Genomic DNA, 13449 nt, shown 5'->3' with positions numbered 1-13449 from the left:
CTTAGGAAGAGACGATGGTTAGAATTGTTAAAGGACTATGATATAAGTGTGCTGTACCATCCGAGCAAGGCCAATGTTATGGCGGATGCCCTAAGTAGAGTGTCCATGGGTAGTGTTTCGCATGTGGTAGAAGGTAAGAAAGAGTTGGCTCGTGATGTACATCATTTGGCTAGATTGGGGGTTAGGTTGTTTGACTCTGTTGAAGGTAGTATAGGGGTACATAGTAGTTCCAAATCCTCCTTGGTTTCGGAAGTGAAGGAAAAGCAATACTTAGATGCTAGTTTGGTCAGACTGAAGGAGTCAGTCAACGACCAAAAAGTAGAGGTTTTCTCCCAAGGGGGAGATGGTGTGTTGGGATTGTAGGGTAGATTGTGTGTCCCGAATGTTGATGATTTGAGATAGAGGATTATGGCTGAAGCGCACGGGGCGCGATATTCTATTCATCCTAGTGCCACCAAGATGTACTAAGACTTACGGGAAATATATTGGTGGAGTGGCATGAAGAAAGATATAGCAGCGTTTGTAGCTAAGTATGCAACATGCCAATAGGTTAAGGTTGAACACCAAAGACCTGGTGGTATGATGTAAGGGTTTAGTATTCCTACCTGGAAGTGGGAAGAGATAAAATATGGACTTCATGATTGGTTTACCTCCTTCCCGACGCCATCATGATTCTATTTGGGTTTTGGTTGATAGGTTGACTAAGTCTGCTCATTTTTTACCTGTTCATACTTCATATACTGCTGAGGATTACGCTAGACTGTATATCTGAGAGCTACTCAGACTGCATGGAGTTCCCCTGTCTATCATTTCGGATAGGGGTACTCAGTTCACTTCGCAATTTTGGAAAGCTTTTCAGAAGGGTCTTGGTACCCAAGTGCTTTTGATTTCTGCTTTTTATTCGTAGACTGATGGTCAGGCTGAGCAGACCATCCAGACCTTAGAGGATATGTTGAGAGCTTGTGCACTTGACTTTAAGGGAAGTTGGGATAATCACTTACCGTTAATAGAGTTTGCTTACAATAATAGTTTCCACTCTAGTATTGGCATGGCTCCGTTTGAAGCCTTATATGGGAGGAAGTGTAGATCACCCATAGGTTGGTTCGAGGTGGGTGAAGCGGCTGTGAGTGGTCCTGATTCGGTATTTGAGGTTATAGAAAAAGTTAAGTTGATTAGGGAAAGGTTAAAAACTGCGCAGAGTAGTAGAAGTCATATGCGGATGTTAGAAGGAGAGACCTTGAGTTGAAGTTGGTGACCTAGTGTATCTAAAAATTTCACACATGAGGGGGGTGAAAAGATTTGGAAAGAAGGGAAGCTTAGTCCCCATTATGTTGGTCCTTACAAAATTCTTAGCCGTGTTGCTAAGGTAGCTTATGAGGCCTAGTTGCCTTCCGAGTTGTCCTTTGTTCATCCAATATTCCATGTCTCCATGCTTAGAAAGCATATTAGCGATGCTGTGGTAGTGGATTCCTCTGTGAGTGCTGACATTCAAGAAAATCTTTCCTTTGATGAGATTCCTGTTGAGATTCTAGATTTTAGTGTCTGAAGACTAAGGAACAAAGAAGTTTCCTTGATCAAGGTGTTGTGGCGAAACCAATCTGTTGAGGGTGCATCTTGGGAAGCTGAGGTGGATATGCGATCCAAGTACCCGCACCTATTTTACGTGAACTCCGATCAAGCCAAAGGTACCATTCTTTCCTAAATCATGCACTTTTGATAAAAGTTGCAGCAGTTCAGCTGTCATTTATTCTGTGTTCAGCTGAAGTTTCTTGAGTTTATGCATTTTATGTTGTATTCGGAGTGAGAAATGATGTGGTGATGAGTCTAACGAATGGTTTAAGCTTTATTCTCCATTCCCTATCTAATCTTGGCATGTCTAGCATCATTTGAGGATGAATGTTTCCAGGGGGGGATGATGTAATACCCTAGGAAATTTTTTGTTGAAAATTTGTGCGTAAACGTGTTGGGTTCTATCTTCTAGAATGAATTATAAATTTTTCGTGCGGAATGTCTTAGATTATGACCCACCATTACGTAGAGTATCAAATAAGCTTTCCAACGATATGTGGATCATCCAAAATGGACACCCGAGCGACGAGTTATGAACATTCCGACCGAACTGTGAATAGTAGTGAATAGTAAAACGTGAAGGAAAAAATACTGAGGCCTGGCATATTTTTGCTCCAACTTTAAACGATCATAAGTCCTTGTACATAATGATCTGGGTGATCTACTATATATCAACGGAAAGCTCTGCGAGTTCTCTTTCTAATAAAATTGGTTTTATCCAATTTGTCTATCAGAGCAAAAAGTTATGGTCGATCTACTTAGCCTATCAAAAACGAATTTTTGGGTTAACTTCAAATGATCATAACTCCTCGTACACAATGATCTGGGTGAGATACTATATATTAACGGAAAGATATGAGAGTTCTCTTTCTAATGAAATTAGTTTCATCCAATTTGGATATCGGAGTAAAACGTTATGGTTGATCTACTTCAGACTATCAAAACAGTCCACCAAAGGACAGATTCGACAATTATTTGATTTTTAGGGGAGTTTTGGTCATTCCCCCTTACCCAAAATCCGTCCAACCCCTATATTAAATCCTATTAGAAGCATTATATGTTATATTTCATTAAATTCCCTCAAAAAGAAAACCCTAAGCTCCTACATCCAACTTCAAGAACCTCCAAAGTTCATCATTAATTCTACAAATTTATTCAAGATTCCAAGTTCCTAGTTCAAGAACTCCAAGAACCATCATTCAAAGGCACGATTAACATCTCAAAAATGAGTATCAATCCAAAGTTCATCATTCAAGGTATGTGGGGTTTTTCAACAAGAACTCTCTTTCGTTCTTGTGCCCAAAAGTAATTTTCTTTACAAAGGCATGATTTTATTTGATTTTTAAGAATTTGAAGCATGAACCCATATCTTATGATGATTATTATGAAATCTTGATGTTTATGATTTTAAAAGATGAATTTACATGTGTAGAAATATAAAGCATGAATCTTGAACGATATTTATCATGATTTTGATATTTGGGTCGTGAATCCCCATTGGAAATGTATTTTTTTTGAGAAAGTGTGTGTTATAAGTACGTTGATATTGAATATTTGAGATATTTTGAATGATTTGACCTTTTGGTCTTAATGGAGTTGTTTTGAATTCGAGTTTGAAAGAAATCCACAACGTGGTTGATTTTGATAGATAGGAAGCATGATGACTCCCGATGTATATTTATATATTACTAAAATTGTTTTGTTGTGGATTGTCTTTGAAATGATCTGAGCTAAGTCTGGGAGAAATCTTTAGCACCGAGTGGGAGGTATAAAGCGACCTTACTTCCCTAGAACTACGTGCCTCCGTAGAAGTGTGCCTGAGGCTGATTTATATAGTGATCACTAGTTTGTGTGGATTTGATATCAATATTCCTACTCCGATGGCAAGGATAGGATGGATCTCCCCAACGTGGATTGTACGTTGGACTCCATGTAGCTCACATGGTTTATGTCGGTTATAGGATCTCCCAGTGTGTGTGTGTTTCCTTGTATCTATGGTGAATGGTGAAGTGATTTGATAGTGAAATTGTGAAAGTTATTCTTTTGAAAGATTTAAATGATATTTACATTATGAGAATTGATATTCTTGATGAACTGAAAGTGATTGACAAATTATATGATGACTCAGATGTGTTATTGTACTTATTTCATCCTCTCATGATTATGATGATTTTCTTCGGGCTATGTGAGTCTTTCATACATCCTGCATATTTCTTATAAATATTTATGATGATGATGTTTATACAACTGCATACACCCCCATATACTCGGTTCCTTTCCATGGTACTGACCCACATCTTTGGATGTGGGCTGCATTTTCTCGGAATGTAGGTTCCAGGTTCGACTGTGATTCTTTGGGCACGCTGTTCTACATCCTCTATTATGGTGAGTCCTCATGTTCCGAGGACGTGATGTCTGATGTTAGTTTCACAAAATTGTTTACATTTGATAACTGAGTATGAGTCAGTTGGGGCATGTCTCAATGGCTCGCTGGTTTTATTGATTTTCTTAGAGGCTTGTCAGAATAGTATAGATGTTGGGAGTTGACTAATAAGTCGTATTTTGTTATCTTTCTGAAATTCTTTTATTCTTGGATGATGATTACTCTGTTGATATTTGAGGGTTATTTATGGAAACCCCGTTAATTTGTGTTGAATTGAATGAAAATGGCTCAAAGGGTTAGCTTGGTGCTACTCGTAGCCTCAAACACCGTGTGACGCTCCAGGACCCATTTTTCGAGGCGTTACAATAATCCACTAGTAGGCAAGCCAAACATACAGTCCAGAATGTCTAGTAACGGACTACTCATGTATATAAAAGAAGAAATGTAGAATATATGAAATACAAGATCAACCACCCAATATAATCCCAAGACTTGGTGGTATCAGTACAAGAGCTGCTAATATAACAACAGTACAAACTGAAGTACAAATGAATACTTTGATATAACTTATCTCCGAATACAACATAGAGACTAGTCTAATACATAAGAGAGAGATAAGTAATATTTTGATTGTCAGGAGATCACTCTAAATCTTCGAACAATGGCTGCTATGCATAATGTACAGATCAATGACAATAACGCATACTATGATTTGCATGCTGTAGAAGTGTAGCATGAGTACAAAACACATGGTACTCAGTGGGCAACTGCCGATTGAACTCCAAAGATAAAACAGATATATATAACATATAAATAGAATGGAAACTTCATTCAACTATCCAGTAACCATGTGAGACAGGCAATGGTATAATAAGGATAACCTATCTTATTCATGTCCAAGAGACTAACAAATTAAGACTAAGGAAGTAGTAGGAATACACTATCTTAATTCCAGCCATGCTTCGAAACCTAAACACAAATCCGTATATGGCTGGCCAATATATACAAAGTAAAGGAAGAAGGAATATATATATATATATATATATATATATATAACCAAGGTCTACTCGAAGTATAGTCTAGATTATTATATTAGCTATTTAAGACCTCATAATCATAGCAGGATCTAGTACTATAATACTCAGGGTTCTAATTCATATATCAAATCATCTACTAGACATGCGTGATAATATAATTGTAAGATAAATAGGTCAGAATCATACCTCAAGTCTCAATACCAAATCAATGATCAATTGGTCATAAACTAGCCATAATAGTGGCTAGAATTTGAAATGTTGTTTCTACGTGTATAAACTTGAACCCAATTATTTCTATATAAAAATAACTATCATGATCATTATCCTAGTGGGAAAAGTTCCTTTGAGGGGAAGAATGATCATATTAATCACTTAGAGTGAAGTGGAGTTAAGAACTTTCATTATCGTTCAAATTTTGAAATTCGGTTCTACAAGGGTCAAATTTGAATGTTTATAACTTCTTAAATATATGGAATTTTGGGGCTCAAGACCTACCAAATTATATATAAATGTGTCCTTTTTTCAATGCATCTGATTTCTCCTTAATCCGACACCGGAGCAAAAAATTATGAGTATTTTTATGAGGAGGCAGTAAGTATCTGTGATAGCGGTGCGACGCGGAGCTTATCATAGAGTTTACCCTCTACGGTGTGCCAATGCTTTAAATTTATCAATGTTTGGGTTGTTGACTTTGGAGGAGGGGTATTGAAGTCCTTATAGTTATAAACGACCCTAAACATTATATTAATCTATTTCCACCAGTTTTCACGACATAATATCAATTATTGCATCCTAAAAAATCCTCTCTCTCAAATTCCTCATTTCAAGTCAAGGCTAGGGTTCAAGGATGTGATCATCTATGGTCCTAAGGGTGTTGTTTTCTTTAAGTTTCTTGGTGATTAAGTCATGTACCTCTTTTCCTGGAACTTATATTTTGTTATTGGAATGAAATTGATTATTAATGCATGATTTGAAAGTGAGTTTTGGCAAAATTGAGGGCTATGACATGATTAATCATTTGATTGATCTAACATGGTTTATTATGCACTATTCATGCTTTATTAATACTGTGAACATTGTGGGGTTCAGGGGAATGGTAAATTGAACTTTGGGTATTGTGGATTCCCCAATTACTTGGTTTTGATTTTGAAAATTCTATGCCCTCAACATATTTGTGGAATTGCCAAGGAATATGGTTTTGTCACCTAGTTGGTTTGTTCACTTTTATTAATGCATTGGTATGAAAAGGTTAATGAATTTGAGGTATAATTGATTCCCCAATTTTGTAAACTATGGTAATAGGGGTACAATAGAATCCCCAAAAATGTTTGGTTTGATTTATTACTTGAACTAATACATTGCATAAATAGAAAAATGGTTAATGATGGTTTTGAGAATCTTGTGGGGTACACGGGAATCCCCCAAGTGATTGTTAACATGAAAGCCTTGTAAGGTACATGGGAATACCTCAAGCAATTTTAATAATGGAGTCTCTGGGTTATATGGGAATCCCATAAGACTTGGCTATAACAACCTAATTTTTTGGAACCAGAACGTCACACGGTGATCATGATCCCAAAGAACCACAAGCTAATCCTCTCCTGATATCTATACCTGAGCACTGCATAATATCGATAATAAATTCAAAAATTGGCCATAAGGTTCAAAACATCTAAAAATACTCAAAATTGAATATTGAATACTAATACATCTATCCGTAAAGCCTCTAAATTATCTAAACTGTGGAGTTGATGGGACATGTCCCCAACTAACTCTGTCTACTAAAAATAAATAAAACTTGATGCAATAATAAACTAAGGATCATCCTCGAATGAAGAGGACTCACTGCTACGTCTACTGCTACTGACTGGGACTGAGCTGCTAAGGGTACTCTGGTTCTCATGACTCTGAACCTTTGGTGTCAAATAAAACACCATAGCACAAATGCGTCAGTACAAGAATGTACGGAGTATGAATATGAGGTAAGGCTAAATGCAAGGGCTTATGCATAAATAATCACTTAACTGAATAATCATGAGAATACCGAATGAGGACATATGTATGAATGCACAAACCATAACTGAAAACATCGCAAATCAAACTACCAAAACTCAGATACCGCTTTACTAACATCTAACTCACTACTAATACTGAGGTACTGAACAACTGAATCTTCTGATATTGATAACTGAGTACTAAAGTTGAGATCAGTCTTATCTAGTGAGTGATCTCGAAAACTGATGATACTGAAACTAATTAACTAAATCTACTCACATCAATGACTGCACTCTGAGTTTTCTACACTCAATCGATTGAATCAGAGATCAAACCTCTCTAACGAATGATCCCTGAATCTACTATCAATGATAAAAAGAGATTATATGTGAGATCAAACCTATCTAGTGGAAGATCTCAGAATCTGATAATGAGAATAATCAACTAAATCTGAGAATGAGATCAGACCTATCTAACGGGTAGTCTCTGGATTTGATAATAAGAATGCTCAACTGAATCTGAGACTGACATTAAGACTATCTAACGGGTGATCTCTGGATCTGATAATACTGATACTTAATAACTTTATGTGAGACCATGCCTATCTAGAGGGTGGTCCATGAATCAATGGAACTATCTGAGTTCTTTATTGATATAGGTAACTGTATATGACAGTCCTGATTTCTGAGTTCTACTCTGAAGATTGATACTGAAATTGCAACTATGGGAGTACTCACTTAACCGCTATACACTAAATCTAAACTGGTGGGTTCCAACTTGTAACCTCAGCTGGAAGGGTGTCAATACAGTGACACGGGTAAAGACCTCTCTGGTCAAGCCTCTCTAATGGGTAACCCTCACAGAAAGTGAAGCCTAAGGCAGTATAATAGTCAAACCTTTTTCTAACGGGTGAAAAACCTTTTTCTAATGGGTGAATCCTACATCCTATGTTGGCTACGTAGTTTTAGAGTTCAGGGATTGCTCCTAACGACTCTGCCTCTCTAACGGGGAGCCGCCATCTCTGCACTCGATCGGTGCTAGCACCTACTCCTAACTGGAAGACTCTCAAATGATTTTTAACTGAACTTAAACTGAGCTGAATCTATTACTGATCATATTTCTCGAATGATCTAACTGAGTTACGCTGAATTCACTTGGTTCTGTATCTGATGGAATACTATTGAATCTCGTTATCTGACTAAATACTACTGAGCTTGGGATAGATTACTCGAATACTACTGAGGACTGAACTGAACACTTGATTACTTTTAGATCTGAGCTGAGTACTGAACTTAGATCTGAGCTGAGTACTTAACTAAGGATAGAATACTAGTGAAATGAGATTTCTGAGATTTCTCAGGTTTTGCAACTATCTGAGAGTTCTGAGTTCTATAACTCATTGAGTTCTAAGAATCGTGGCTTGACTGAGATTATCATGAAAACTGATATGGGCTCTAGACAACAACTAAATTCTCGGGTATAAATACCCCCAGGACTCGATAACATAAAAATAAAACATAACCATTCATGACCATGGACATTTATTCACCATCACAATCATTAAAGAATTTCTTTAAACACTTAGGAATCATAAACATGTGATAATATAGGGAGACGTGCTATTGGCTCATACTCCATTCAACAAGGTCTTGCATCAAATACTTAGCATGTATAAAGAGCGCATAATTGGGGAATTTCATGCTATCATGCCACAATTCACTCACTAAGGCTTTTCAACAAATACTTGGAATGCATGGGCTTGCACACAATTGGGAATTTCTAATCAACATGCTATAATGACTCTAATTCCTTCACATAAGCATTTTATCAAACATATGGGGAGCATACTTTGCCTATTCAACAATTTCTACACTTAATTGACATGAACACATCACTTAGCAAGCAAATTGAAGAGGATTTATCATGAACATCACATGAATATCACATACTAGGGTGAAAACTTGAAAACCTTGTAAAAAAATATGAATCAAAACTCAATAATAGCATGGACATCAATTTCAACTTATATGAATCATGAAAACTCATAAACATAAGATCTTTGAAATTTAGAAAAGGATTCTTGGGCTTCTTGGATGAAAGGGACTCAAGAATCAACATCTGCATACCTTAGGAAACACTTTCTTGAAGGCTCTTAGAGAGATTCTTGATTTCTTAATTTCTCTTGATTTTTCTTGAAGAAGAAAGAAGGGTTTTGATTTTGTAGAAACCCTAGTTTTTTATGTTAAAGATGAAGAATAAAATTATGATCCTTGATCGGATATAAATAAGGGCTGAAAAGAGTGGGAAAAAGACCAAAAATCCCTTTTAAAATTGAGTTAAAAATACTAAACGGGGGCTACGACGGTCGAAGCGACGGTCCGTTTCTTAGTCTGACGGTCCGTCAGATCGTCCGTTGCACATCGATCAGAAAAATAATACACTGCATCGATGCGACAGTATCAACGATGGTCCATCGAAAACTCGATAGTCCATCGAATCTCCCGTCGCCCGTTGGCCAGGATGAGGCCACACTGCCTCAGCAACGATGGTCCCAGCGATGGTCCATCGCAGCCTTGACAGTCCGTCGTCCTGGCCATCGCACTTGGGCCAAGAAAGGGAGTCACTGCCTTGGTTGCGATGGGCTGGGTGATGGTCCATCGCAAGCTTGACGGTCTATCAACCCGGCCGTCACACCTGGGCAGTTCCGACTACTTTCAGTAAAATAGCCATAACTTCCTCGTTCGATGCTGGATTTTGACAAAATTGGTATTGATGGAAAGCTTATTCAATTCTCTACATGAAAAAAAGGTTGATATTATGGAAATTCTACATGGTTCAAAATATTTCTCACTTGGGAAGAAACTTCTCAACCTTTTAGGGCCAGATTTACACTTCACTGAACACACTCTAAGGCTCAGACTACGAGAGAATTTTGTATGGTCTTACATTGGCTTAATAACATTACTTGCAAGCTATAGTCGGTATGATGATCAACTAATTAATTCCTTATTAATTGACTATTGGAATTGGTGGTTTGTTTATATGATAAATGTTTTAATTGGCCAATAATGGGGATTGTAATAGCTAGTCATGAAGGTATGAGTCCAAAAAGTTGACACTAGAAACTCATGTTTTCCGACATGAGGATTGGTCTTGATGACCATGTTATTGTGGGGTATATGGTAATATCCCAAGTATATACACATATATATGTATCATAGACCGTGAAGGGTACAAGTAAATCCCCGGCTACCTATGGTATCTCCAATTCGTACGACTAACACGCAATGAGGCCTGCCAGGGGGTAACACTGAACCCATATATCTCGTGGGTGGATTTATGAAGGTAACGCTATATAGCCCAGGTTAAAGTATTAAATATTCATGTTAATCCCTTTTCCCTTACCAGGCATTATATATATATAAATGTATATATATATATAGGTATATATGTATATATATGTATATATATACATACTTATGTATTTGCATTTAATGGTTATGCATTAATTTTATTATTTTCATATTATGGATCATGGCATTACTTTACACCCTTATCCCTGAGTTATATGCTAGCACTCCAACCGCTAACCATCTTTAGACGTTGTATCTTCATGTGATGTAGGATTTGGCCATACTTCTACTTCTCCTACATTGTGACTAAGACTCGGGATCAGTTTGTGAGTTGACATTGAAGTGGTAAGCTTCCATGCATTAGAAGTCCAGATTTCATGATTTGTTTTCCTTATGTCATATACTTTTCTTTGGTTTAGTTTTGGCTCTTGCCAGGGGCATGTCCCGACACTTTGTTGGTATTGGGTTTTTGTTAGAGGTTTTATGGATATTATGGGCTTGGATACTATGTACATTTTAGATGTTGATCCTTTACATAACTTTCTTAGATATCTTGTTACATTTGTCTTATGTTGATGTTCATCCGCTGCTAGGAGTTCTTAGTTATATTGAAATACGCTCATGTGGCAGTCTTCGATCCTCAGTGGACTTAGGATGCCCATCACAGTCAGGCCCTAGTTTGTGTCATGACAAGTGATCATAACAATGATAATAATAATTTCAATAATAACACGAGTAACCGGCTAGTCCGGACATCCAAATACCTAATCAAACATATCATGAGATCCCCGCCGCCCTAAGTTCGAAGGCTCAATCAACATACAACACACCACAAGGTATAGTCATCACCCATACCTATGCGACCCTTCTATATGAGCTGATAGAGATAGGTGCATACTAGTGATAGGCGATGCGCATAGAAGTATAAATGCAATAGAATCCATAATATCATAATACCAACATCATAACCACCACTATCATTAGCATCATCATCATAACCATCATAGTCATAATAATACTCCGGCCTTGGCAAATATATGTATGTATATATATATATATATATTTAGTCTAGCTAGCCCTACGTATGACATATATACTTATATATATATATATATAGGAATATCAATATAATCATTCTTCGGCCTTGCCGGATATCAATATCATTATAAAATCCTCCGGCCTTTCTGGGATCATCATATCATCATAATATACTCTGGCCTTGCCAAGCATCATCACATCATCATAATATCCTTCAGCCTTGTAGGGCATCATCATAATATCAAAATCAATGTCTATAATAGAGAGCGAGCCCCACGAGGACTAAAGTAAAGTGCAAGCCCCACGAGGGCTAAAGTAAAGAACAAGCCCACGAGGTCTAAAGTAAATAAACATGAAAAGAGAAGTAAAGTAGAGAATATTTCCGTAATTCATCATTTATAATCACTATCACATTATCAATAGGCATTTATACATCATATGAATATTGTAGCTTTCATCGAGTTTTACCCAAAATTTATATTATCAATCCAACGTCTTTCTTCATCCCATACTAGAGAGATATGTAATCTATAAGTCTAAACATGAGATAATTATCCATTATAAAAACCATAAGGGAAAGGAATCAGAATCATGATTCAAATCTCATTAACAGTCCAATAATCAGCCTGACAAAACTAACCATAATAACAACAATAATAAAGAAATGGGATACCCTGGACAAATAATACAAAACCCAAGCCCAATAACCCAAAAGTTCCAATCAGTACACAATACACAGAAAGTAATACTCCTCACTTATACCTATGCAACCCCCATAAGGTTGATGTAAAGATGAATAAAAAATAGAATCCATACAACCATAAGTCATCCAAGTACCATAATATAACCCAGTTTATAAACCTCTTCTAGCTCGATGACCCACAAAAGCAAGAATTATGATGGTATTTCTTCTCCAGTCCGATGACTCACAGATAAAAGGGAACCTAAGGGGTTTGGGACTGTTCATATACACCGATCTGGTCTTGATCTAAGATTTCCAATCATTAACATCCTCCTCATCAATCTAATCCATCCAGTTATGGATATATATATATATATACATATATATATATTTATATAAATGCATGGACTTGAGTTATGGCTAAAAGAGTGTAAGTCCATAAATCCATTGCACGAGGTAAACTCTAGGACTAAATCTCCTTAAAAATGTAGAAGGGGTCAAAATCTCTCTTTACCACAGTAAATAGTAGTAGTAAAATATGGACCGGAATCTATCTCCATCAAATGTAACACCCCGATTCGCTGAACCGAAATGCTACACGGTGCTCATGACCCCGAGGGACCACAAGCTAACCCATGACTAATATCTATACCTATATACTGTAAATCATGATATAATAATGCAGAATACATAGAATTGTAAGGCCATACGGTTCAACTAAATACAATTATATGGGTGAAAATACCCAAAACAACTCAATCTAAACATAAATCTGAAAGCCTCTAAACTATCTGAATAAGGATTTAAAGGAACATGTCTCCAACTAACTCCGTAAAACTAAACCAAAGAAATAAATAAATGAATCAAATCATATTATCCTCGAATCAATGAGGACTTACTGTATCTCTGCGACTGGAATGCTACCGCTACTACTGGGCTGGAGCTTATGTCTTGGAATCTATGGTGTAATATGAAAAGAAAGAACCACAGTGCAAATGCATTAGTACAACTGGAGTACTGAGTATACGAGGAAGGTAGGTTGAACATAAAGGGTTTCATGCATGAACAACACTTACTGACTAATATGAATGTGGGAGTGCAAACACATATATATAAAAACTGGGACCATGAATACGAGGTAGCATGACCTGTAAGCTAATACATGTTTACTGATAACTGTCATGACTGATACTGAAACTGATAACATGGAAGACTGTTTCTGACAGTTCTATATATATTAAAATCTGAAGAACGCCCTGAGTTCTTTTACTGAGACTGATACTGAAATTATGGGAAGTAGTGTTTAACCGACATGTCCTATGTAAGCCTTAATGGCTAAGATGGGGTCCAATCTCTACCCCGACTGGAGAGGTATCAATACTGTACCACGGG

This window comes from Capsicum annuum, chromosome 3, assembly GCF_002878395.1.
Source record: "Capsicum annuum cultivar UCD-10X-F1 chromosome 3, UCD10Xv1.1, whole genome shotgun sequence".
In the NCBI taxonomy this organism is placed as follows: Eukaryota; Viridiplantae; Streptophyta; class Magnoliopsida; order Solanales; family Solanaceae; genus Capsicum; species Capsicum annuum.
This window is presented reverse-complemented; position numbering follows the sequence as displayed.